The sequence below is a fragment of the Pinus tabuliformis genome, chromosome J, assembly GCF_031772625.1.
Source record: "Pinus tabuliformis cultivar Carrire ecotype Pingquan chromosome J, CPIR1, whole genome shotgun sequence".
Taxonomy (NCBI): domain Eukaryota; kingdom Viridiplantae; phylum Streptophyta; class Pinopsida; order Pinales; family Pinaceae; genus Pinus; species Pinus tabuliformis.
Window position 1 is genome coordinate 838038791 of NC_142295.1, and position 26198 is coordinate 838064988.

Sequence of the window (26198 nt, forward strand, 5' to 3'; positions counted from 1 at the left end):
TTTCTATATACCAATTCATTGGGACAACATCTAGGGTATGACAGAATAGGTGCACCCACTCAGGTTGGGGCTTTTCTCCATAAGCCTGCGTCCATTTGGCCAGATGTGCACGTGGATCGTTTTCCCTATCGTATTTGTCTATCAGTCATGTCTTATGCTTCCCAAATCATGTTCTTATCATCCTCCTACATTCACGCCAATCATCAAAGCTTCCCTTGTGCGTACCCCACCATCTTGCGGGCGTCGCGTGCAGTGCCCAGTCCAAGGCCTGGAAGCACTACTTTTTTGGTACCTCCCTTTCAAATGCATCCAAAAAGATATCTACCTCATTCAAACCATCATAAATAGGCATATTTCTTACCTCTGATGACACACAATGCAATGACCAGGTCATCATGTTGCAATTCAGCATAGTTACTTCATGTAATCGATTATGCCAACGCTCTATTTCTTCGTCGGAGTCTGAAGTGCAGGAACTCTCATGATCCCAGGTAATCCGTCAATCTGTGGTGGGATTCACCCAATCTTGGTCTCGCAATGTTATTTTATAGATATAGTCTAGGTCGTCATCACTCTCATATTGCGGACATGTTCAATATAGCGTGATCCTTCAACAAGATCGAGGGGTACTATTATGCGTAGTGATTTATTCTCAAAGATCATCTTTTGCTTCTTCAGATTGACTACCCCGTTCATATCAATAGCCCAGTCAATTCCCAGGAGCGCAGGATAGGGATTGTTGTCATCCACTATCTCTATTACTTCAAAGTCAGTGAGTGCGCTTGTTCCCTCAATATCCATGGTCACCCCTTGCAGATTCCCCATGGGGATGATTTTCTGCTGATTCGCCATTCTTAGTTGAGTCAGAGACCATTGCAGTGTAGGTCTCCCCATTTGCTCCCAATTCTGTTTTGATAGGACATTTGCATCTGACCCCAGGTCCAAAATGACCTGATCCATTTCATATTCTCGTATTTGTGTGGTCAGTCTCATTTCCCATCCCGTCCTTGTTTGATGCTTTCAAATATTTCGTACTATGCATGGCTCACATGGCGTGGTTCCAGTGCATCTATTAATGAGTTCTTGTAACCCTTTTACAACCTTACTGTCACACAGTAACTTCATACAGGTTTCCAGGAAAGTTGTGAGCATAGAGGGGTCCATCTCCGGCTCAGGCTTATCCTTGCTTCCTGAGGTGGAGCCCTTAGTGAAGCTCTTCTTAGCTTCCATGAAGGCTTGATGAGTGTGCTCTAAATCAAACTCAACGTCCTTTTCCATGGCTTTGCAAACCCATGTACTGTCTTCTGGCTATTTCCCCTTATCCTCTCATGTCATGATTCCACTTTTGAGCACTATATTTACGTTTAGTTCTTCCTCACGTGGCTCAGACCTCATCATCTATAGGTTCTGAGTCGACGGAGGTGGTAGTGCCCCTTTGTCACGTATCCTAGCTATTAGCGTAGGACAGTCTTCCATTTCATTACTAAATAGTGTGCAATACTTGCATGAGGGATGTGTTGGATTAGTGCAATTGCGGGCATAGTGTCCTGGTCCTCCGCAATTGTAGCAAATCAACTGTCCTTGGCCTCTACCAAGTCCTCCTCCACCTCGGCCTCTTCCGTGCCCCTGAAATCCTGTCCGCACTATTCCCGTGTTTTGGTCAAGGGGCCGCATTTCAGCCTGAACCCTATAGGCAGGAGTTCTATCCATCATCAGTTCATAACTCCTGCAAGTACACTCATCATGTCCTACCAACCTACAAAATTTGTAGAACAGTTGTTACGGTGCTTGTACATACTTCTGTAGCAAGTGACAGTTATCTGTGGCATGTTTTCTAGCTACCTGACAAATAGCACACCATAATGCAGGCCCCACGCTAGGTCCTGCTTGAGCTTTTGGCCTTAAAGGCATCGATCCTCATCCTACAATGTAATTTGCAAAGACTGGGCAACGATCTTTGTCATGACCCTGGCTCTTGCATTTTAAGAACCATACCTCCTCCCGTACCTCCAGTCGAACTGTTATTTCTTGCTTCAGACTTTGCATCTCAAGGCACAGATTCTTCAGTTGCACATGTATCTACTAATGTTGGGTCCCTATAATACTAGTGATTAACCCATTACTATTATAGTTATACCCCTTATTTATATTGTTGTGCCCCTATTACCCCCATATTGTTATTTCTGTGCCCCATAGAATCCCTCTATTGTTATTTTTGTGGCTTTATATTATTATTGTTAGGTCGGCTGGATTATATTGTGACTCCTTAGACTCCTATATATAGAAAGGAGGTTTTGTCATTTGAATCATCAAAGAATTGTTCATTTATGTAATGTAAAGGAGGTTTCCCCCTCGAAGAGGCTGAATTCTAAGGCGTTGATCTATCTTTTCTATATTTTCTTGAGCTAGTTTCATAACATTTGGTATCAGAGCTTTGGATTCTAGGGTTTCGCTGCTCCAAACAGGTCATCGTGGCATTTTCGCTATAACTTTTTTTCTGTGATGTTTCAGAAGTCACAAAAAAACCCATTTGAGAAGAAATCGCGCTGAACCTTGGGTCCGAATTTCAGAGCTTTTTGTGCGATATGTTCGGAGATATGATTTGAGGAAGTTGGTCTTTTTGCAAACTCCTGAATTACATTCAAAACAGGTGACCTGGGGAAAATTGTCATAACTTTCTCTCTGGGAATCAGATTGAAATTTCGTAAGAAGGTACAGAAAGAGGACATATTGTAGTTTCTTGTATATCTTTTTCAGAACCAAATATCGAAAATTGTACACGTGGCACTTCATACAACTTCGCTCTTCTGGAAAGGTCTATAATCAGGTCATCTTGGGAGATTGTGCATAACTCTTTATTGGAGAATCCAATTTGGATCAGACTGGTGGCATTGGAAAGAGGACATAGAGAGTTACTACAGGTCACAAATTCAGAACTAGATGATTGGAAAGTACAGAGATACATTAGAGGCAATATCAAGCTCCTACAAAGTGAAAAAAGGTGTGTAGATTTTTTTAAATTTTTGCTTAAGCTTGGTTTGAAAATTTATTTTGAAGGAATTCAAAGGGCATAGTGGAGCATTATTATCAGTAACTGATGCCCCGAGGAAAGAAAATGCAAAGACCTAGTAAGGAACCTGAAAGCTCTAGCATGACTCATGAAGAAGAGGAAGAAATGCTACATGATATATCAAAATTACAAGAACAAGTGCAACAAATGTCACGCTCACAAAAGTTAACAGATGCTAAGATAAATGGCATGGAAGCTAAGATAAATGGCATGGAAGCTAAGATGAATGGCATGGAAGCTAAGATGGACAATTTGAAGATAGATTTGAACACAAATTTGAAGACAGGCATGGCAGATTTGAAGACAGATTTGACAAATTTTCTACAAGAAATACTTACTAATGGTGAAAAGGTAGTAAAGGAAACTCATGATGAGAACAAAAGAAATGTTAATATTGATTCCATAGATGCTAATGTTGGATCGAAGAATCACCATATTCCAAAAATCGATATGAGGAAGTTTGATGGCAAGGATCCCGCCACATGGATATTACAGATGGAGCAATTCTTCGATCTCAATAATGTGCAAAACGCACAAAAGGTACATATGGCAACTGTATATTTGGAACCAAATCAGTTTGTATGGTATCAATGGCTTTTTTCTTGTAAACAATTTATCACTTGGGCAATTTTTACGGAAGAATTGATAGCACATTATGAGGATACAAAAAGCAACACTTTTTTTAGCCAATTGATAAGTCTCAAACAAAAGGGTTCAATAATGGAGCACATTGAGGAGTTCCAAAAATTGAACATAAGGGTAAAAGATATTCCAGAGGAGCATAGGATTGATGTGTTCATAGGGTCTTTAAAGGATAATATCCAACATGATGTTCGCCTTTGGGAACCTGATTCATTAGAGAAGGCATTCAGGTTAGCAAGAAAAATGGAAAGCAAAATTATGGCAACTAGGAAGCATACCACTCACAACTATAAAGACGGAAGTGTTGTTGCCCCTAGTCTTCCACAACCTACAAGGTTGACACCACAACAATTGGAAGAAAAAAGAGCAAAAGGGCTTTGTTACAATTGTGATAGCAAATACACAAAAGGTCATAAGTGTGCTGAGAAGAAATTATTCTACATAGATTGTGAAGAGGAAGAAGAAAAGGAGCAAGAAAGGTCAAAAGAAGAGGATATATTCCAGGAACAAAGCCTAGATGAAGAACAAATAAATCCGACCATATCTTGTAATGCATTGGCGGGAATTACCACTCCTCAAACCATCAAGATAGAAGGACAAATCAAGAAGAAAAAGGTAATAGTGTTGATTGATTCAGGAAGCACCCACAATTTTATTCATTGTAGGGTAGCAAAAGAATTGAATTGCTTCCTATATCCAGCACCAGAGTGTCAAGTGATGATTGCAAATGGAGGAAAAATAAATTGCTCTGGAAAGTGCCATAATATCAAGCTATCCATGGGAGAATATGTATTGACTAGCCCAATGCTTTCCATTCCAATGGGAGGTGCCGATGTTGTACTAGGAGTCCAATGGCTACAATCCTTGGGTACAATAGCTTTTAATTTTCAAGAACTTTTCATCAAATTTTCTACGGAAGGAAAGGAAGTTGAATTAAGGGGTATTGCAGGGAAACCAGGAAAGATAATCAGCTCTAATGGCATGACTAAGCTTCTAAAAAAGGAGCAAAGAGGTGTAATTGCACAATTATGTTCGCTAGATGTTTCCACATTGGAATCATCTATTTCTCCAGATCTCCAAAAAGTCCTGGACAATCATTCCAAGGTATTTGAGACTCCCAAAGGTCTCCCACCTATGTGTGATCATGATCATGCTATTCATCTGATTCCAGGAAGTGTTCCTCCAAACATCAGGCCGTACAGATATCCCTATGTCCAAAAAAGTGAAATTGAACGTATGGTTGCAGAAATGCTAGAGGCTGGTATAATTCAACTGAGTCAAAGTTCTTTCTCAACTCCAGTAGTATTGGTGCACAAGAAGGATGGATCATGGCGCATGTGTCCGGATTATAGGGAGCTCAACAAGCTCACTATTAAAGATAAGTTCCCCATTCCTGTCATTGATGAATTACTGGATGAATTGCATGGATCAATTTACTTCACCAAGTTGGATCTTCGTTCGGGATATCATCAAATCAGAATGAAGATTGAAGACATTCCGAAAACGGCATTTAGAACTCATGAGGGTCATTATGAATTTTTGGTCATGCCTTTTGGCCTTACCAATGCACCTTCAACATTTCAAGGTTTGATGAATTCAATTTTCAAACCATTCCTTAGAAAATTTGTGTTAGTATTTTTTGATGATATACTAATCTACAACAAGTCTTGGAAGGATCATGTTGAACATGTTGACAGGGTGCTACAACTATTGGAGGAGAAACAATTATATGCAAAAAGATCCAAATGTTTCTTTGGAGTCCAGGAGGTGGAATATTTGGGTCATATTGTATCTCATGAAGGAGTTAAGGTAGACCCTAGCAAAATTAAAGCCATTAAGGAATGGAAAATCCCCACATCCATAAAGCATCTGCGAGGATTTCTTGGGTTGACAGGGTATTATCGCAAGTTTGTTAAGAATTATGGGAGAATAGCAGCACCTCTAACAACATTATTGAAGAAAGATTCATTTTCATGGACTCCAGAAGCAACAAAGGCCTTTGAACATCTTAAAGAGGCAATGTGCCAAGCACCGGACTTCATAAAAACCTTTATTGTGGAATGTGATGCTTCAGGAAATGGAATTGGTGCTGTTCTAATGCAAGATGAAAGACCCATTGCTTTTGAAAGTCGTCCAATCAAGGGAAAGTTTTTAAGCAAAGCTATTTATGAGAAGGAAATGTTGGCAATACTCCATGCACTTAAGAAATGGCGACCCTACCTAATGGGAAGACACTTCAAGGTAAAAATGGATCATGATAGCCTTAAATACTTTTTAGAACAAAGATTATCCTCTGAAGAGCAACAAAAGTGGGTCACAAAGATGTTGGGTTATGACTTTGAAATCATCTACAAAAAAGGGAAGCAAAATGTGGTGGCAGATGCACTCTCAAGAAAGGATGAGGATGTGGAAGCATTGTTGTGTGCCATTTCTATTATCCAACCAGATTGGATAAACGAAGCAAGGGAGGAATGGAAGAATGATGAAGAAGTGTGGGCACTTATTCGAAAGCTACAACAAGATTCCAGTACTTCTGATACATTTAGCTGGCAAAATGATTCGTTATGGTACAAAGATCGCTTATACCTCTGTAAGAATTCCCAGCTAAAACAAAAGATTCTTATGGAATTGCACACTTCTCCCTTAGGAGGGCACTCAGGATTTTTAAAAACTTACCACAGGGTTAAGAAGGAATTTTTTTGGGATGGCCTTAAATCAGATATTCAAAAGTTTGTGGCGGAATGTTTGGTTTTCCAACAAAATAAAGTTGAAACAATTAAGACACCGGGTCTATTACAACCTTTATCCATTCCAAGCCAACGTTGGGAGGAGGTTTCAATGGATTTTATCACAGGTTTACCCAAGTCTGAGGGAAAGAGTGTCATCATGGTGGTAGTTGACAGACTTACCAAGTATGCACACTTTTGTGCATTATCACATCCATTTAAAGCCAGTACAGTTTCTACTGCATTTATGGAAACAGTTCAAAAGCTACATGGAAACCCAAAGATTATTGTAAGTGACAGAGATCCCATTTTCACTGGAAATTTTTGGACAGAATTATTTTCTTGTCTTGGTACTCAGTTAGCTCATAGCTCATCTTATCATCCTCAATCTGATGGGCAAACTGAGATAGTAAACAAATGTTTGGAAGGATATCTTCGTTGCTTTGTATCTGATAAACAAACACAATGGGTCAAATGGTTGCCTCTGGCTGAATGGTGGTATAACACTTCCTTCCATACAACAACAAAAATGACCCCATTTATGGCACTTTATGGGTATCAACCACCATCCATCACATCATATTTAAGAGAAAATTCTAAGGTTCAGGCAGTGGAACATCACATCGAACATCAACAACAAGTCCTCCAACTCTTAAAGGATAACCTCGTGTTGGCACAAAATAGAATGAAACAACAGGCAGATCAACATCGCAGTGAAAGAAGTTTTGATGTAGGTGATTGGGTATTCTTACGGCTACAACCATATAAGCAAATGTCCCTAAAGCAAGCTAAGAAGGATAATAAATTATCACCAAAGTATTATGGTCCGTACAAGGTGTTGCAAAAGATTGGTACTATGGCATACAAATTGGAGCTTCCTGCAGCTTCTCGATTGCACCCAGTTTTCCATGTTTCATGTTTAAAGAAGGTTATAGGCGACAAGCTCCCAATTCAAACAATATTGCCAGAACTTGACGAGGAAGGAAAAATTATATTGGAACCGGAAGCAGTCGCAGAAACAAGAACTCGACAGCTACGAAATTGATCAATTTCAGAGTATCTTATCAAGTGGAAGAACTTATCCGCTGAAGATTCCACATGGGAGGATGAGAATTTTATGCAGAAGTATCCAGAATTACTCAAGCGTTGAGGACAACACTTTTTTGAAGGAGAGGGGCATGTTGGGTCCCTATAATACTAGTGATTACCCCATTACTATTATAGTTATACCCCTTATTTATATTGTTGTGCCCCTATTACCCCCATATTGTTATTTCTATGCCCCATAGAATCCCTCTATTGTTATTTTTGTGGCTTTATATTATTATTGTTAGGTCGGCTAGATTATATTGTGACTCCTTAGACTCCTATATATAGAAAGGAGGTTTTGTCATTTGAATCATCAAAGAATTGTTCATTTATGCAATGTAAAGGAGGTTGCCCCCTCGAAGAGGCTGAATTCTAAGGCGTTGATCTATCTTTTCTATATTTTCTTGAGCTGGTTTCATAACAACTAAACTCCTACATTAGGATCTTGCATCAGAGTCTAATGTAGTCTCATGGAAATCTCCAAGGCCTTTTCCTAAGTTGTTATCTTCTGCTGCGACATCACACTCCTTAAGTGTGGTAGTAACGAAGCCACAAACCACTCGTGATGCTACCCATCTGTCAAATTCATGTTGGCTTCATAGATTGTACATTTCAGCCTCTAGTCTAGTTCCCAAGGCATCTCGCCTGGTTACATCACGATCTCTTTGAATCCCACAGTCGACTACGCCTCATATTTAGGCCTACTAAATTTCTTATTTAATGTTGCCCGGATGTCTACTACTCCAACATTCGGGTTATCGTTAGAGTACTTAATATACTAAGTTAGCGTGCGATCTTGGAGAGAAATAACCAGTGTCACCTTCTTTATATGATCACCTGTAACACCTTGAGCTTCCCATACAAATCTCACAATGAACTAGAATTGGTTTGGGTCCTCATTTCCCAAGCCTTTGAACAAAGGCAACTTCACTGTATTTTCCATATTGAACTATGTTGGAGGTGGAGGTGGTACAAGTGAAGTTGGAGGTGAGGGTGGTGAAGTTGGAGGGGGTGTGGGCAGAGGTGGTCTTCGTGGAAATCCTTGTCTTATTAACTGAATATCACTTCTTGGAGAAACTTTTGCTATCCCTTCTTTTTCACTTCGTAGAGGTGAAATCAAAGGGCTATACTTCGGACCCTCTTTTCCTTCATTTTTGTAAGTTTTTCCACTTTGCATAGTCCCAAACATCAAGGTAGATGCATAACCTGTTTTTCACACAACAACATTTTAATCCAAGTATTCAAAGATTTTACGTACTTACCTCATGGTCCTTTGAAAAAGCATCGCTCTAATAGCTAACTAAGGTGTCGACCACGAATTCAGTCACAAATCGTCCTATGACACGTTCGAGCCAATGATCAACAATGTGGGTGATCTTATCCTCCGATGCTTCCAACCTTCGCACTAGGTCTGGGGTCCACACAATAGGACCGTCAAGTTTCCACCTTCCTTGGCTATATACTAGCTTCATGATCCACTCATATAGGTCGATAGGGAAGAAGTAAAAAAAGATCTCGTGGATCTCTGTATATAGGTATCTGTCCAACCACTGTTCTTTTTCTAGTTGCTGGTTTCTATTGGAAATAATACTGAGAGGGGGGGTGAATTAGTATTATCAAGTTCTTTTAATAAATCTTCCTTATTTATTCTTTGAATTATTTTTGCATGTCAGTACCATAAAATAATGAGCATGAACAAAGAAAATAGATAGTCACACCAAAGAACACAAGATGTAAGGTGGAAACCCAATGTGGGTGAAAACCACCTGCTGCAATATGTCTCTATCTTCTTTCAAATTAGAAACTCCTTTTACAATGGTTTTGTACTGGTGCAGTCCTTTACCAGTATGCAGGCTGCAACCTGTAGAGAGCTACAACTCTCTCTCGTTTTCAGTCTCTCCTGGAAAGGAGCTACAACCCCCTACTTCTTTTCTTTCAAGGACCACTTTTCATAAATTTTCAAACTGGATCCAAGAACATCAAAAACCCATCAACTACACTTGCATCATCAATCTCTGATTTCACCAAAGCCAACCCGCATACAGATCTGCAAATATTTCCTTATAACTTTGCAGTTGTTACATCAGACATACCTAGATCATAACATGTGTAAAATAAAACATGCATCAATAATTCAGACCCAGATTATTAGATTTATAGATCAAGCGTATGCCACATATCACAGATCAAAATCATATAGAGATACCACTATTCCAGCCTTAAGATTTTGACCCATCAATAGAACTTATCCTTCTCCTTACGCTCAGGTTCCTTCTTCATTCAGATCCATATCTGCACCAAAACCCAATCACAATATTCCAGATCTAGCACTTTATCAGATATTCGATAATTCAGAAGATGCTTTGCCAAATGATCTCCTTCCTCTTTTATAGTCTTAGGCCTTTCACAATACCACGGACCAAAACCATAGGATCAAAAACTGTTGGACTAATACCATGAACCAACCATGAAAGTACGTGAGATCAACACTTTTGGCGAGGTACCATGGTCCAAAACCATAGGTTCAAATACCAAGGACTAACTACCATGGACCAAAGGTAAGTTTTCCAACATATACGCGCTTTTCCTTGCATGAAAGTGCGTACCAAGGTCCAAAACCATAGGTTCAAATACCAAGGACTAACTACCATGGACCAAAGGTAAGTTCTCCAACATATACGCGCTTTTCCTCATAGGTTCAAATACCAAGGACTAACTACCATGGACCAAAGGTAAGTTCTCCAACATATACGTGCTTTTCCTCATAGGTTCAAATACCAAGGACTAACTACCATGGACCAAAGGTAAGTTCTCCAACATATACGCGCTTTTCCTTGCATGAAAGTGTGTGAACTTTTTCTCTACATGAAATAAACTTTTCTCTGCATAAAAGTGCGTGAACTTTTCTCTACATGAAATAAACTTTTCTCTGCATAAAAGTGCGTGAACTTTTCTCTACATGAAATAAACTTTTCTCTGCATATAAGTGCGTGAACTTTTCTCTACACTATAATTTATTATCTGAGATGAGTGGGTTGCCATCAAGTACAACATATGTATCATAATGCCAACAATCTCCCCCTTTGGACTTGATGGCAACAACAACCAATCACTCTCCCCCTTTGACATCAAGGGCAAAGGGTTATGCTCCCCCTAAGAACATGCTCCCCTTGACTATAAACCAGATCTGCAAAGAAGAACCATAATCCATGACCATGAAAGAGATAGAGACGTATTGCAGCAATATTCAGACCAACATCCATGATCTCCTTCTGTACTTCCTCCATAATGCCAACAATGCATGATATGCTCCCCCTGAACCTGTGCCATTCGATCTTTGACCAATCCGCAACCCAACACATGTACGCATATACTTCAGATGAACCTTGCGTACAACCAACAAGTAGAAGAGATTCAAAAACAAGATGATGCATCAACAACCCCCAGCTTTTGCCTGAGGTATTCAAAGGTCTCCCTAGGCAATGGTTTGGTGAGTATATCAGCAACCTGTTCCTTAGAAGGAACATACTCCAACTTGACCTTTTGTTCAAGCACTTGTTCCCGGAGAAAGTGATACTTGATTGGTATGTGCTTGGTTTTTGAATGCATGACTGGGTTCTTTTAAATGCTTATTGCACTTGTATTATCACATAAGATGGAGATGGGTGGTGTACAAGTGATTTGAAAATCCCGCAAGGTCTACATCATCCAAAGGAGTTGAGTGCAGCAAGATGCAGCAGCAACATATTCTGCTTCAGCTGTAGACAAGGCAATCGAACTCTGTTTCTTGCTGAACCAAGATACTAATCTAGAACCCATAAAGAATGCACCACCACTTGTGCTTTTCCTGTCATCCACGCTTCCGGCCCAATCTGCATCTGTATAAGCATGAATTGTGAGATCTGTATCTCTACATAAGCCATAGTTTTGAGTCCCTTAAGATATTTGAAGATTCTCTTTACTGCCTGAAGATGAGTTTCCTTTGGATTTGCCTGAAATCTTCCAACTATTCCCACTGCATGCATGATGTCTGGTCGGGTACTTGTCAAATAAAGTAGACTTCCAATCATAGATCTGTAAGTTGGTTGATGCACTGCTGCTGATTCATCATTTGCATTGAGGTTACATCCTGTGACCATGGGTGTACATACTGGTTTTGCTTCTTCCATACCATATTTCTTCAAAATCTGCTTGAGATACTTGGTTTGAGACAAGAAGATCCCTCCTTCATTTTGTTGGATTTGCAAACCAAGAAAATATGTCAGTTCTCCCAGCAAGGACATTTCGAATTCTTTTTGCATCACCAAGGCAAAGCTTTGACTCATAGCTTCTTCATTGCTGCCAAAGATAATGTCATCTACATACACAACAAGTATCAGCAATTTGTCATTTTCAACTTTTATATAAAGATTGTTGTTTGCTGATCCTTTTGAAAAACCTTGTTGATGAAGATATTTGTCCAAATGATAGTACCAAGCCCTTGGAGCTTGTTTGAGGCCATAGAGAGCCTTTTTCAATCTGCATACAAGATTTGGATCATTTCCAAGAATGAAACCATCTGGCTGCTCAATGTATACTTCTTCTTCCAAGTCTCCATTCAGAAAGGCTGATTTCACGTCCATTTGAAATACTTTGAAGTTTTGAAAGTTTGAGAGAGCAAGGAACATTCGGATGGCCTCAAGTCTTGCAACAGGAGCAAAATTTTCTTCAAAATCTATTCCTTCTTGCTGTGCATACCCTTTACAAACAAGTCTGGCCTTGTTTCTAATTACTTCTCCATTTTCATTCAATTTATTTTTGAAGACCCATTTTGTTCCTATAACATTCTTATCCTTTGGTCTAGGAACCAGCTCCCAAGTGTTGTTCTTTTCGATTTGCTCAAGTTCTTCATCCATGGCTTTGACCCAACATTCATCTTTGCATGCCTCTTTCACATTTTGTGGTTCAGTGGAAGAGAGTAATGCCAAATAGCTTGAAGCTTCTGCAATTGTTCTTCTTGTTTGTACACCTGCTTCTTTCTGTCCCAAAATCTGAGATTCTGGATGATTCTTCTGAACATATCTGGATGGAGTCTTCTCTTCTATCCTTAACTGCTCCTCTGGTTCTTCTTGAGGTTCTTCTTCTTCATCATTCTGTCTTTGAGGATGGCCTTCATCTTCTTCGATATCTTCATGATTTACTTGCCTAGGAATGTATCCCTTCTCATCAACCACTACATCAATGCTGTCAACAATTCTTCCAAGTCTTTTATTATAGCACTTGTATGCTTTGCTGTGTGGAGAATAACCAAGAAGGATGCCTTCATCTGCTCTAGGTTCAAGTTTGCCAAGTTGCTCATCAGTATTTTTAATATAGCATTTGCTCCCAAAGATTTTGAAGTGCTTTACCGAAGGAGTCTCACCATACCAGAGCTCATGAGGGGTTTGAGTGCTGTTCACTCGAACATTTGTTTTGTTGAGAATAATAACCGCAGCATGTGCTGCTTCACCCCAGAAAGTTGTGGGAGTTCCAGATTCATCAAGCATAGCACAAGCCATTTGTTGGACAGTTCTGTTCATTCTTTCCACCACTCCATTTTGTTGAGGAGTTCTAGCTGTAGAGAATTCTCTTCTTATCCCATGTTCTTCATAGAAATCGAAAAATTCATTTGAGGTAAACTCCCCACCTCTGTCGGATCTAAGACACTTAATTTTGTATCCTGATTCATTTTCAACCAAGGCTTTAAAGGATTTGAATTTTTCGAATGCTTCATCTTTGTGCTTCATAAGTCCTAACTAGACAAACCTGGAGAAATCGTCAATGAATAATATCAAGTATTCTTCTCCTCGAGGTGTCCTTTTCTTAAATGGACCACATGTATCTGTATGTACTAGCTCAAGAGGCATGCTAGCTGATCCTTCCTTTTCTGGAAAGGTAGTTCTGGTTTGCTTTCCAAACTGACATGATTTGCATATGGTGTTGTCTGGAACTTTGATATCTGGAAGACCACAAACTGCCTGATATTTGCATGCTTTCATTATTTGTGAAAAGCTTAGATGCCCCAACCTCCGGTGCCATAACCAGTGCTCATCATCCTTGCTCAGATAGCATTGTTGTTGTCCTTCTTCAAATATGTATAGATTATTTGGAGTTCTTTTACCTTTGATCACTGTTTTACCTGTATCAAGATCACGAACAAGACATCCATTTGATCTGAATATCACCTTGGTTCTTTGATCACACATCTGGCTGACACTTAGAAGATTATGTTTCAATCCATCAACATACAAAACATTTCCAGCTTTGACCTTTTCTTTTAACTGAGCAGTGCCTTTTCCTTTTATAGTTGCAGGAGTATCATTTCCAAAAGAAACTTTCTTTCCTTTTTCTAGAGCAGAATATGATTCAAGTTTTTCTTTATCACCTGTCATATGCTTCGAAAATCCACTGTCAATGTACCATAGATTTTCTTGTCCCTCTGCATAAAATGCTATCCCACATCTTTCTGTTTGTGGTTCCTTGATTCTCCATGTTTTGGTGCTTGAGGCTTGTTCCTTTGTTTGCTGAAACCTGCTCCTGCATTCAGAATCTTCATGACCAAAGTTATTGCAAATAGAACATTCAACTTCATTTTCAAGAACCGAAAAGTTGTTATAGGTCCTTTTTGTAATCCCGGTCATACTTCTTTGTTTTTGAGCTTCTCTAGTCATGATCGTTTTATATGCAACACATTGAGCTGCTTTGTGACCAAAGTTATGGCAAGAAAAGCATTGTCCATTGAAGAAATTTCTGCGGTTATCAAATCTTCCGGCCAAACGATTGTAATTTCTATTGTCATTTATTCTTGAAGCAAATTGAGAGGATTTTACCTGTGGCTGGTTGTAACTTTTGTTCATCCTTAAGACAGATTGCCCCTGATTTGCCTGATAGTCTTTGTTTGTAATTGGTCCCTGCTTTACTTGGTTATCTCCATTGTGCTTTTGCTCATTCCTTCTTGCTGCATCAAGATAACTCTTTGAGGTGGATGCTTGAGAACTTTCTCCATTATAGCCCAGACCTGTCTTGTTTAGAGGAGAGTGCTGTACATTGATGATCTCATCTAGAGTTTCAGATCCTTTGACAAACTTAAGATTAATAGCCTTTGTTTTCTCAATCTCTTTTCGAAGACCAACAATTTCGCCTTCTAACTTTTCAAGATATTTTTCTTTTTCATCAATTTGAAGTTGTAGAGTATCAATGATCCTATTCTTTTCTTCTATACATGTCTTGAGTCTAGAAATTTCTTCACAAAAGCTATCCACATCTATAGCATCCATGTAATCATCATCTTCAAATGCCATTAAGAGTTTATAGTCATTACCTCGTTCATCTTCATCACTATTTGATAGACCATCACTATCTTCATGAGTGTAGTAGCTTTTCTTATTTGCAATCTGTTTCTTGTTCCATCTAGCAGGTTCCTTTCCTTTATCCTTATGAGGACATTTTGCAGCACAATGACCTACTCTTCCACAAGCAAAGCATTTAAAAGGTAACTTACCTCTGAACCTTCCAGTTCCCCTTTGAAGATTTCTGACAAAATTTGATTCTTCTTCTTCTTCTTCTGGCACGTGACTTGCTTCATAATAGTCTCCTTTGCCTGAAGCCTTGAAAGCAGCTTCTCTTCTATCTGATGGACCTCCCTTTCTCATTTCATAAGCAGTTAGAATTCCGTGTAGCTGAGACATAGTAAGAATTTGTAGATTTTCCTTTTCTTCTATTGCAGACACTTTAGATTCAAACTTGGGGGACAATGATCTTAGAACTTTTTCAACCACAATAGCCTCTTTTATTTCTTCACCCAAGTTTTTCATGCAATTAACAATCTCATCTACCCGAAGGAAATAGTTAGCCACACTTTCATCATTATACATTCTGAGATTCTCATACTGAATCCTGAGGGTTTGAAGTTTAGCACGCTTTACCTGTTCATCTCCTTCGTAGCTCAAGACAATCTTGTCCCATATTTCTTTTGCAGATTTATATTGCATAACCTTCATGAATTCTGTTTGAGATAAGCATCCCAGTAGAGTATTGACTGCTTTAGCATTTGTTTCATATTTCTTCTTTTCGGCTGTATCTGTAGGAGTAGCTGAAGGAAAAGTGTAGCCTGTATCTATGATATCCCAAACTTCTGTACCAAGAGATTGAAGATAGGCAGTAACTCTTACCTTCCAATAATTGAAGTTTGTCCCATCAAAAATTGGTGGCCTGATTGATGCTTCCCTCTCGTAGTTGCTCATGATGAAAGATCTTCCTTCAAGCAATCAAGCTTCTCTGAAGGACCTGCTATGATACCAATTGTTGGAAATAATACTGAGAGGGGGGGTGAATCAGTATTATCAAGTTCTTTTAATAAATCTTCCTTATTTATTCTTTGAATTATTTTTGCATGTCAGTACCATAAAATAATGAGCATGAACAAAGAAAACAAATAGTCACACCAAAGAACACAAGATGTAAGGTGGAAACCCAATGTGGGTGAAAACCACCTGCTACAATATGTCTCTATCTTCTTTCAAATTAGAAACTCCTTTTACAATGGTTTTGTACTGGTGCAGTCCTTTACCAGTACGCAGGCTGCAACCTGCAGAGAGCTACAACTCTCTCTCGTTTTCAGTCTCTCCTGGAAGGGAGCTACAACCCCCTACTTCTTTTCTTTCAAGGACCACTTTTCATAAATTTTCAAACTGGATCCAAGAACATCAAAAACCCATCAACTACACTTGCATCATCAATCTCTGATTTCACCAAAGCGAACCCGCATACAGATCTGCAAATATTTCCTTATAACTTTGCAGTTGTTACATCAGACATACCCATATCATAACATGTGTAAAATAAAACATGCATCAATAATTCAGACCCAGATTATTAGATTTATAGATCAAGCGTATGCCACATATCACAGATCAAAATCATATAGAGATACCATTATTCCAGCCTTAAGATTTTGACCCATCAATAGAACTTATCCTTCTCCTTACGCTCAGGTTCCTTCTTCATTCAGATCCAGATCTGCACCAAAACCCAATCACAATATTCTAGATCTAGCACTTTATCAGATATTCAATAATTCAGAAGATGCTTTGCCAAATGATCTCCTTCCTCTTTTATAGTCTTAGGCCTTTCACAATACCATGGGCCAAAACCATAGGATCAAAAACTGTTGGACTAATACCATGAACCAACCATGAAAGTACGTGAGATCAACACTTTTGGTGAGGTACCATGGTCCAAAACCATAGGTTCAAATACCAAGGACTAACTACCATGGACCAAAGGTAAGTTCTCCAACATATACGCGCTTTTCCTTGCATGAAAGTGCGTACCAAGGTCCAAAACCATAGGTTCAAATACCAAGGACTAACTACCATGGACCAAAGGTAAGTTCTCCAACATATACGTGCTTTTCCTCATAGGTTCAAATACCAAGGACTAACTACCATGGACTAAAGATAAGTTCTCCAACATATACGCACTTTTCCTCATAGGTTCAAATACCAAGGACTAACTACCATGGACCAAAGGTAAGTTCTCCAACATATACGCGCTTTTCCTTGCATGAAAGTGCGTGAACTTTTTCTCTACATGAAATAAACTTTTCTCTGCATAAAAGTGCGTGAACTTTTCTCTACATGAAATAAACTTTTCTCTGCATAAAAGTGCGTGAATTTTTCTCTACATGAAATAAACTTTTCTCTGCATATAAGTGCGTGAACTTTTCTCTACACTATAATTTATTATCTGAGATGAGTGGGTTGCCATCAAGTACAACATATGTATCATAATGCCAACAGTTTCTGTTCTCTTGTGCTGTGAATTCATGGATTTTTCTATCCAACCAATATCCAATCTCCTTCTTAGTTGGATTCCACTGATACAACATCACACATCTCTTATGCAGATTCCGGTCCTGGCAACGAAACCATTTGTTGGCTTAAGGGGGCCTGACCCAGGTTCAATGTTAATTAGCCAAACAAATCCCTACACTACTGGTCCTTTCGGAATCAACCCACGGAGCATGAACCGAAGTCTCACCCAAAGCAGTATGGGGGGATGCTGGAACCAAGTTTCTGCACCCTGAGATGGTTCTGATGTCATTTGATTTCTTCTATCCCTACCTTCGCGTAGGTGGTCCCGTTCTAGGGCTTGTAAGACAAACTCCCTATTCCGGCTTTCAATACCTTCACGAAAGTATACAATCAACCTTTGCGCAGTTCTAACCTAGGGCTCAGGTACTTTCACGTTGTTATGGCAGCATACCATGCAGATTCCTCAATTACCCTAAGTGACTTGCTTATCTTGTCAACTACTGAAAGTTAACACTACGCAAGCCGATATTCGTAATTGCATTCAATTATTCAATGTAGTGGCATTCATTTGCGCATCGTATAAGCATAATAAGGGAAAATCATACATAAAATATCCAACTGGATCGACAAAACAAGGACACAAAAATTGCAGAATAACTCCTTTTATTAATATCTTCCAAGTGTTTATAGACTCTATCCACCCTACACACACAGTTGGAGGGGTCTGTGCACTCACATGCGTACTTCTACCCTAGGCCTCTGCGCACTTAGCTGCAGAGCCTTTACCTATGCTACAACCCAAGACTTAGACTACTTGCTCTAAAGCTATGACTCTATTACATGTTCCATCCTCTAACTACTTAGAGCTTAGCTCTTTTTATACAATCCCATGGTCCACGGACCATGGGTAGATCTCTTACAGCTGACTTTACTTTACAAAACTAAGGGCGGACTACCCTTTGTGACACATAACACTTTCGCGCTCCACGACCACAAAAAGTGGAGTCTTTACAATAATATTACAAAACTTTGACTTAAACATGGGCTTTTAGCCCCAAAGCCGCCCTTTGGGGGATCCCGCTCCCAACAGAAGGTAACGCATGAACTTGGTATAAGGTCCTTCTTGTCCATTGCACTGATGGATGGGAATGTTTCCAAAGAGAGTTCACTAAAAAGTGGGCTAAAATACTAGATTCTTATTCTCAAATTGTTGCATTTGTTTCCCTTTGTAGATATGATAATGAAGCAATATCCAAATTAAATAACAAATTTTCTAAAACTTATTATGAGTTCCCACAAGTGTGAGGCCTAATGTTGACAATGATTTATTATTTCAAGGCATTCAATGGTGCTGTGTCATTTGGTTACTTACTCAGGGAGTAGAAGCCCCCTAATTTAGATGATTTTTGTTGTTGATAGAGTTAAGTTCAAAATAAATATAAATTCCGCAAGAAATGTTCCAACCCTTTTTTCACGCTTTTTTGATCCTCAAGATGAAGAAATCAAGAAAAAGCCCCTAAATCTCAATCTCAAAGAAGATCAAGGGCCTATGAGTGTGGTGGTGTTCACCAAGGTTGTTAATATGAGTAATTTGAGTAGCAAAGTGATAAAGCCTGAGAATGAAACAAAGAGCTAACAAATCCAGCAAGATATAGATGTAAATCAAAGGCAACATCAAAATCAGAATCCATTTCAGTATGGAAAAAATATAGACGCAAAAAAACTCTTGTACCAATTTCCAACAATAAAAATTTCATGGATTATCCTACGCCTACTCATTGAAAAGCATGCTATCTCCCTAACAATGAGGAGGGGTGTGTAGTTTTTTCCATAACAACATACATTTTTTCTTTAGAACAAGTAATTTTTTTGGATAAGAAGATTCTCTGAATATGTTGTCATAGATAGAGGAATGAAACTAACAAGTTTTGTAGAATGTAAAGAGTGAAGGGGTAAATCAAAATGGTTTACTTTGGTTAGATGCTGAGAAATTTGGTGTTGTCAGGTTGAATATGAAGCCAACTAGAGGGTGAAGTTTGGAAATAAAATGAGTGCTTCTAGAAGGGAGGAAGTCAAGGGTAAAGATACATGAATGGTGGCAGAGATAACAAAGACATCACATAAGAGGAATTTTTTAGCTAATCCATTTATGAATAGAGAAGCTTAAAAAATGGCTACCCCTTCTTATCACGATCCCATAAGCTTCTCGTTAGAGTGAGAATTGGAAAAAGTAAAAATCCTAGTCCCACTATGAGATCTAATCCACATGTTGGGCCATAAGGAAATATATTAAAATGTTTATGAATTTGTGTGATGCTACTAATGTAGCTGAGGAACATCTTTAAGTATATTTGGGTATTTGTAGCTAAATGAAGATCCAACACCATTTTATATTTTGTTGATGACAAATGTTTCAATTTTTCACAACTGTATGCTTGATTCCAAGGCATCTACAAATGTGATGAAATTAGAAATTAGGAATGAATTGAGTGTCAAAATAACTAAACCTTAAAGGGAAATGTAATTGATGGAATCATGTGAGGTGCATGGTAGCAGAGTGATAAATTTTTTGGAAGTGTACTAACAAATATGCCTAGAATGTATTGTAATAGTGGATAACATAGTAATTGACTGTCCAATTAAATGGGGAATGTTGTTATCTAAAAAATGGATTGCAGATGTTGTAGGAAGTATACAAATGGACTATTCACATGCCGATATTCCCATCTCCCTTGGATTTATAGCCAGAGTTTTCTTTGAGAAAAAAATGTTGCACAATGTGGATGATCCTAAACAATTAGTTTGTGAGCCATTATACCTAGGAATTTCAAACCTTGATTTGAGCACCTTTGTCGTCATGCATGATTACGAAAAAATAGTTTCATTAAATGAAATACTTACAAAAGGTTTGTCGACCATGTACTTTGATGGAGCCAACAATAGTGTGAGTGTTAGAGTAGTGGTGTTTTTTGTCCCTTCAAATATTAAATATCATTTCTCATTTTGTATTGAATTTAATTGTACAAATAATGTTTCAAAATACAAGGCTTTGATATTGGGATTGGAAGATGCAAGGAAAAGGAGAATCAAACTTTTGAATGTTTTTGGGGATTTCAAGTTAATAGTAAGTTGGGAAAGAGATCAATATGATACTAAGAATCCAATATTGAAGCAATACAAAAATGCATTGTGGAATGAGATTAAATGTTTTGATGTATTTAATATCATTCCTATACCAAGGACATTGAAGGCAATGATAGATCATATGACTTCCTTTGGTGCAAATTTTAGGCCATGCATACCAATTCCACAAACCAAGTACATTGTAGAGGTTGTTATTTGACCTGCAATCCCAAATAACATTGGATCATGGAATTTTTTTGATTTTTTTTTTCAAATTTTTAAGGTGTTCCAATGAATTTTATTGTCATGTACTAGATGAAGTGTAGGAATATGAACAAGCACCTTACATTCAGTTAAGAGAAAACAAGATTCCCAAGGGATTGGGGTAGTCTAGAAAAATTGTCCCTCTAGGGAGGTAGTTATGTTCTAGAACTAATAAACCTTGTGCATAAGAGAGTTGTAGAAATCAAAATTATCTCAAATGAATTTCCACGTATGATCAAAATTAACCAAGAGTGTACATTATAGAGGAAAGGAAGTCTGAAATATTAGTGTGTGAGTACAAGGATGTTTTTTCTTAGTCCTATGTTGAATTAAAGATATATGACTTGAATACTAACAACGTATGCAATCCATTTAAAAGAGGATGATAAAATTTTTAGATAGAGATAAATACATGAACCCAAAGGTTGGTCTTATCATCTAAAAGGAAATACAAAATTTGATGGAGGCACAAATCATCGTTCCCATTCGGTATTCCAATTGGGCGGTGAACATACTTTCGATAATAAAAAAGAAGTATGAGATACACATATGCATTCACTTTAATAATTGGAATCTTGCTTCAATTAAAGATAATTATCCTTTACCCAACACTGAGAATGTTCTCCAAGTTGTTATAGGTGTTGAAAATGCAACAAGAAAATTCTGTTCTCCAAGTTTTTATAGGTGTTGAAAATGCAACAAGAAAATCCTTATTTAATTTTCCCTTGAATTAAATTAGGAGAAAAACTGTAACTCCACATCACAAGACAACTTGTATGAGTTAACTAAGTTAATTTGACTTAGTTGTTTAAGTTAATTCAATTTTAGGATCTAACCTGAGTCATGTAGAGTGGCTCCTAATTTATAGGTCCTTGGTTGAGTTTATTTTGAGTTGTCATTAATTAATTAATTCAGTTTAATTGAGTTAAAGTTAGTTAAACTAGTTCCAACTGTTGGAGGAACTAGTAGGAGGTCTAGATGTGGGGTGAAACTTCAATGTTTAACTGGTTAACTGATAATTCAACCATAAATAACTCATGCATGTGTGATATATGAGTTATCCAGTTGCTATTGGAGTTCAAGGGTAGTGTATTATCAATTATATAATCATCCAAATTGTACAAGTGGTGCATGCAGTCAGAGAAAGGCCTATGATGGATTGCACAATTCCAATTGAGGAATTTCCCTAACTAATAGGGGCTAATTCCGAAGGAAACAACACAAGTAAATAGGGACTTGGGCAAGGAAAAAAATGGTTAATTATTGGGAAATTATTGTTTAGGATGCTGTGAGACAAATAGAGATAGTGCAGAGGTTGCTCAAGCTTGAGAAAGGCATTGTAATCTTCTCATATTTTTTGACTAATGAAATATCAGATAGTAGGGGTTTTTAGTTGTGGCTTTCCTGAGGAAATAATTATGTAATGTGTTTATTGAATATTTTCTCTTGTATGCTTAGTGATTTCTCGATCGATTAATTGTTTCCTCTGATGAGTAGAGTAGATTCAGGTATGTTTTTTTTTAGCATATTACATAAGAAGTTTGAATCTACAAGGAATTTCTACATGGTATCAGAGTTGAAATCAAAATAGAAGAGAAGAATACAAGTTTGCCTTTGCAAGATAAAATTTGCAGAATCAAATCTTTAGAGCTAGTAGGGTGGCCTTCTACAAATTGAGACTCGAATATGCCCTTGAGGGTAGTTCAAATTATATTTCTTGGAAGGACAAGATGGAGGCCGTGTTGAAAGATAATAGGTTGAAGGAATTCATAGATACTAATATTCCTAAACCTCCAACATCTAATGCTTGGGATATAGCAGAGTGGAAGAAGTGTGTTGCAAAAGTGAGGAGGATCATATTGGAAGGAGTTCGAGATCATATTGTCTTGAACCTCCATGGGAAGGAAAATCCATATGAAATGTGGCAAGCCTTGATAGACTTGTTTCAGAACAAGAGTGGCCACATGAAGTTTGCACTGAAGGACAAGATTTGGAAGATCAAAATGGAGAAGGGTGACACAATACCACAATATTTGAGTGGGTTCACCCAATGTTGGGATGAGCTTGGGAGAATTGGTATTACAGCTTCTGAAGATGATCTGGTCAACCTAGCACTTCTAGGCCTTCCTATGAGTTGACACAAATACCATGATTCGGTAAATGGGAGGGAGAAACTTCTAAAGTGGGAGCGTTTGTGGTCAAACTTTGTGTAAGAAGAGATAAGGCAAAACACCAGAGTTGGAATGTCATCCAAGCATGATGATGAGAAGAAATGTGCCTTGGATAGAAAGGTAAAGAAAGGGAAAGGGAAGAAATCCCAATCCAAAGGAGATTCTAGTCAGACAGGAAAGAAGAAGGACTAGTTGAAGATGAAATGTTTTCACTGTCATGACCTAGGACACTATGCCATGAAGTGTCCACACAAGAAGGCTAACAAGAATCACTCGAGAGGAGTGCCGGGTGAAGCTTTAGCTTCACAATTCGAGTTGGATTTCACCCTCATTGCATGCATGGTGACATTGGTGATGGGTAGTGTGTGGTATCTGGATAATGGAGCCTCATTCCATATGATGGGCAACAAAGATCAAGTGACTTGGAGGAGAAGGACATCCGGATGCACATAGAGATGGGATACGATGGAAGGTATAACAAAACTGGTATCAGTATAGTTACTATTTAGAGGGCGTATGGTTCTCCGCTCACATTAAAAGATGTCATGTATGTTCTGGGTCTGAAGAAGAATTTAGTTTTAGTTGCAATGTTGGAAGACTGTGGTTGCAATGTGTTATTTAGAAAAGGAAATACTTTCCATCATCACATAGCCATAGGACAAGTGAATTGGATCGATGTTTAGGTCAAGAACCTCTACAAACTGGATGTAGAAGCCTCTGAAACATTGAGCACAATAGTAGAGAAGGTGAAGAGCCGAGACATCAGTAAATTGTGGCATAGAATATTGGGGCATTTGCACCATGGAGCCTTGAAGATCATGCAATAGATTTCTATAGGACTTACCAAGGGTGCACTAGAGTAGTGAGATACATGCAAAGGGTGTACATTAGGTGTTAAGTTATGGTATGTTCTATGCTTATAATAGTTTACTTCTTTTCCTTATTATATTCCACAGATTAGCAATCACATTTACATAAAGTAAAGTGCATATAGAACATTAAACGATTGACAGAAAACAAGCCAAGACAAGAGACACAAGATGTGGCGGCTAGCCAGGGATAAACCCCACAATGTGTGGGGAAACCCTTTGATCAAATCTTCTTTTATCTTCAATAATTCAGTAGAGAGAAATAATACAATAAATCTGATTCATATCAGCAGTAGCAAACCCTAGATCATCAGCATCAGCATTAGCAGCTTCATCATCAAACTAGGGCTGACGATATCTCACAAACCGACCGTCGAATCGGCTTGATTCCACCACCAAAAGTTGTGGCTTTTAGAGGAGGTTTAGATGAACCTACAACGCACTTTAGATGAGGAGATATTATAGTCCACGAAGGTCAAACTTTACTTCTGCGGTTGCAGGTTCAGTTTCAGCAGCTTTCGGCTTCAAACTAGGGCAGTCGATATCTTGCAAACCGTCTGTCAGATTGACTTGATTCCACCACCAAAAGTTGAGGCTTTCAAAGGAGGTTCAGATGAACCTACAGCGCAGTTAAAATCAGGAGATCTTCTATTCCACGCAGGTCAATCTTTACTTCTACAGTTGTAGCTTCAGTTTCAGCAGCTTTCGGCTTCAAATGTGTGAGGGAGAGACCCTTTTCTGCGTAGTAGAGAAGAGACTCTTTTCCGTGCAATAGAGAGAGAGAGATGTGATGAGATGAGTGAGTCCAAATGAGGAAAATTCCTCATGTATTTATACACAGTGTTGGTGTTTGAATAGATGCGACTGTTGGGCTTCTGAGCCTACATGAGTTGTAGGTTGGCTTGATAATAATTCCATAATCAAAATAAATTCATATCTCCATGAATACTTATCGGAATTGGATGATATTTATATCAATCCTACACCTCTCGACGAGAGGAATCTAATAAAAATATTATCAGCCATGAATAAGATGACCCACATGAAGTTTTTCCCTAGTTTCCAATTTTAACACTCCCTCTCAACTAGGGAGAACTTCATCTGCAATCTGTCTATCGGTCGTTACTATTCATCCATCAAATGCACTACCCTGTATAACCTATCCCTTGCCCTGCTTTGCTCTATTCTGCCTGTTCTGCTTTGTCTTGTTCTGCCCTGTACTGATCTCTATTGTTCTGCTCTGATTTTGTCCGAATTATGAAGAAGAAGAAATGATCGAGGATGTATCATACTAACTCAAAGTCAGTCTCAGAGTATGTACCACTGGTCCCAAACCAGTATCAATCAACCCAAAGTCAGCGTCATAATGAGTACAACTCCACTAGTCCCAGACCAGTATCATCCTCCACTGACTCAAAGTCAGTCTCAGAGTGCGTACCACTGGTCCCAGACCAGTCTCAACCAACGCGAAGTCAGCTTCATAGTAAGTACCACTCCTACTGTTGGATCTAGACCAGTATCGCAGTCTCAGAGAGTGTACCATTGGTCCCAGACTAGTCTCAACCGACCCGAAGTCAACATCATAGTATGTACCACTCTCACTAGTCCTAGACCAGTACTGCACTAACACGAAGTTAGTCTCAGAGTATGTACCACTGGTCCCAGACCAGTCTCAACCGACCCGAAGTCAGTGTCATAGTATGGTACAAATCCTATCACTGGTCTCAGATTAGTATCATTGATCCCAGATCAATGGAGGTCATCTTAGCATAGGGAGTACGATAGAAACAACAATGCGTCCAATTGTACTACTATGGTCCCTAACTTCATTTCCTTGCTCAATGATCAGATGAGAGGTACTTCCCATGAGTCCTAGACTGCATGGGTAGAATGCCTCGACAGGAGAACTAATCAATCCTATCCTCACAGTAGAACACATCAATCCTGCTACAATCGCCATGGAGAACACATCAATCCAGGCCGCCATGGAGAACACATCAATCCAGGCCTCATAGGAGAACACATCAATCCTGCTACAATCGCCATGGAGAAAACATCAATCCAGGTCTCACAGGAGAACACATCAATCCTACTACAATCGCCATGGAGAACACATCAATCCGGGCCTCACAGGAGAACTAATCATCCTGCTACACAGGAGAGTGAATCATCTTGTTCCACAAGAGAGCGAATCATCTTGTCCCACAAGAGAGTGAATCATCTTGTTCCAGTGTGCACCACTAGGGGAGGGTGAGTCACCCTGTGGTCGTATGTTGCTCCAGTAAGAACCGCAAGCCCTAAGAGCTCTGAGAGCTCAATGTATGTAACATGCAGGACCCTTGTACAAGGGTTTCTTGATGACTCCAAGTCGTTTGGGAAAATCACAGATTAGATCTTTCCTCGGGGCTTTG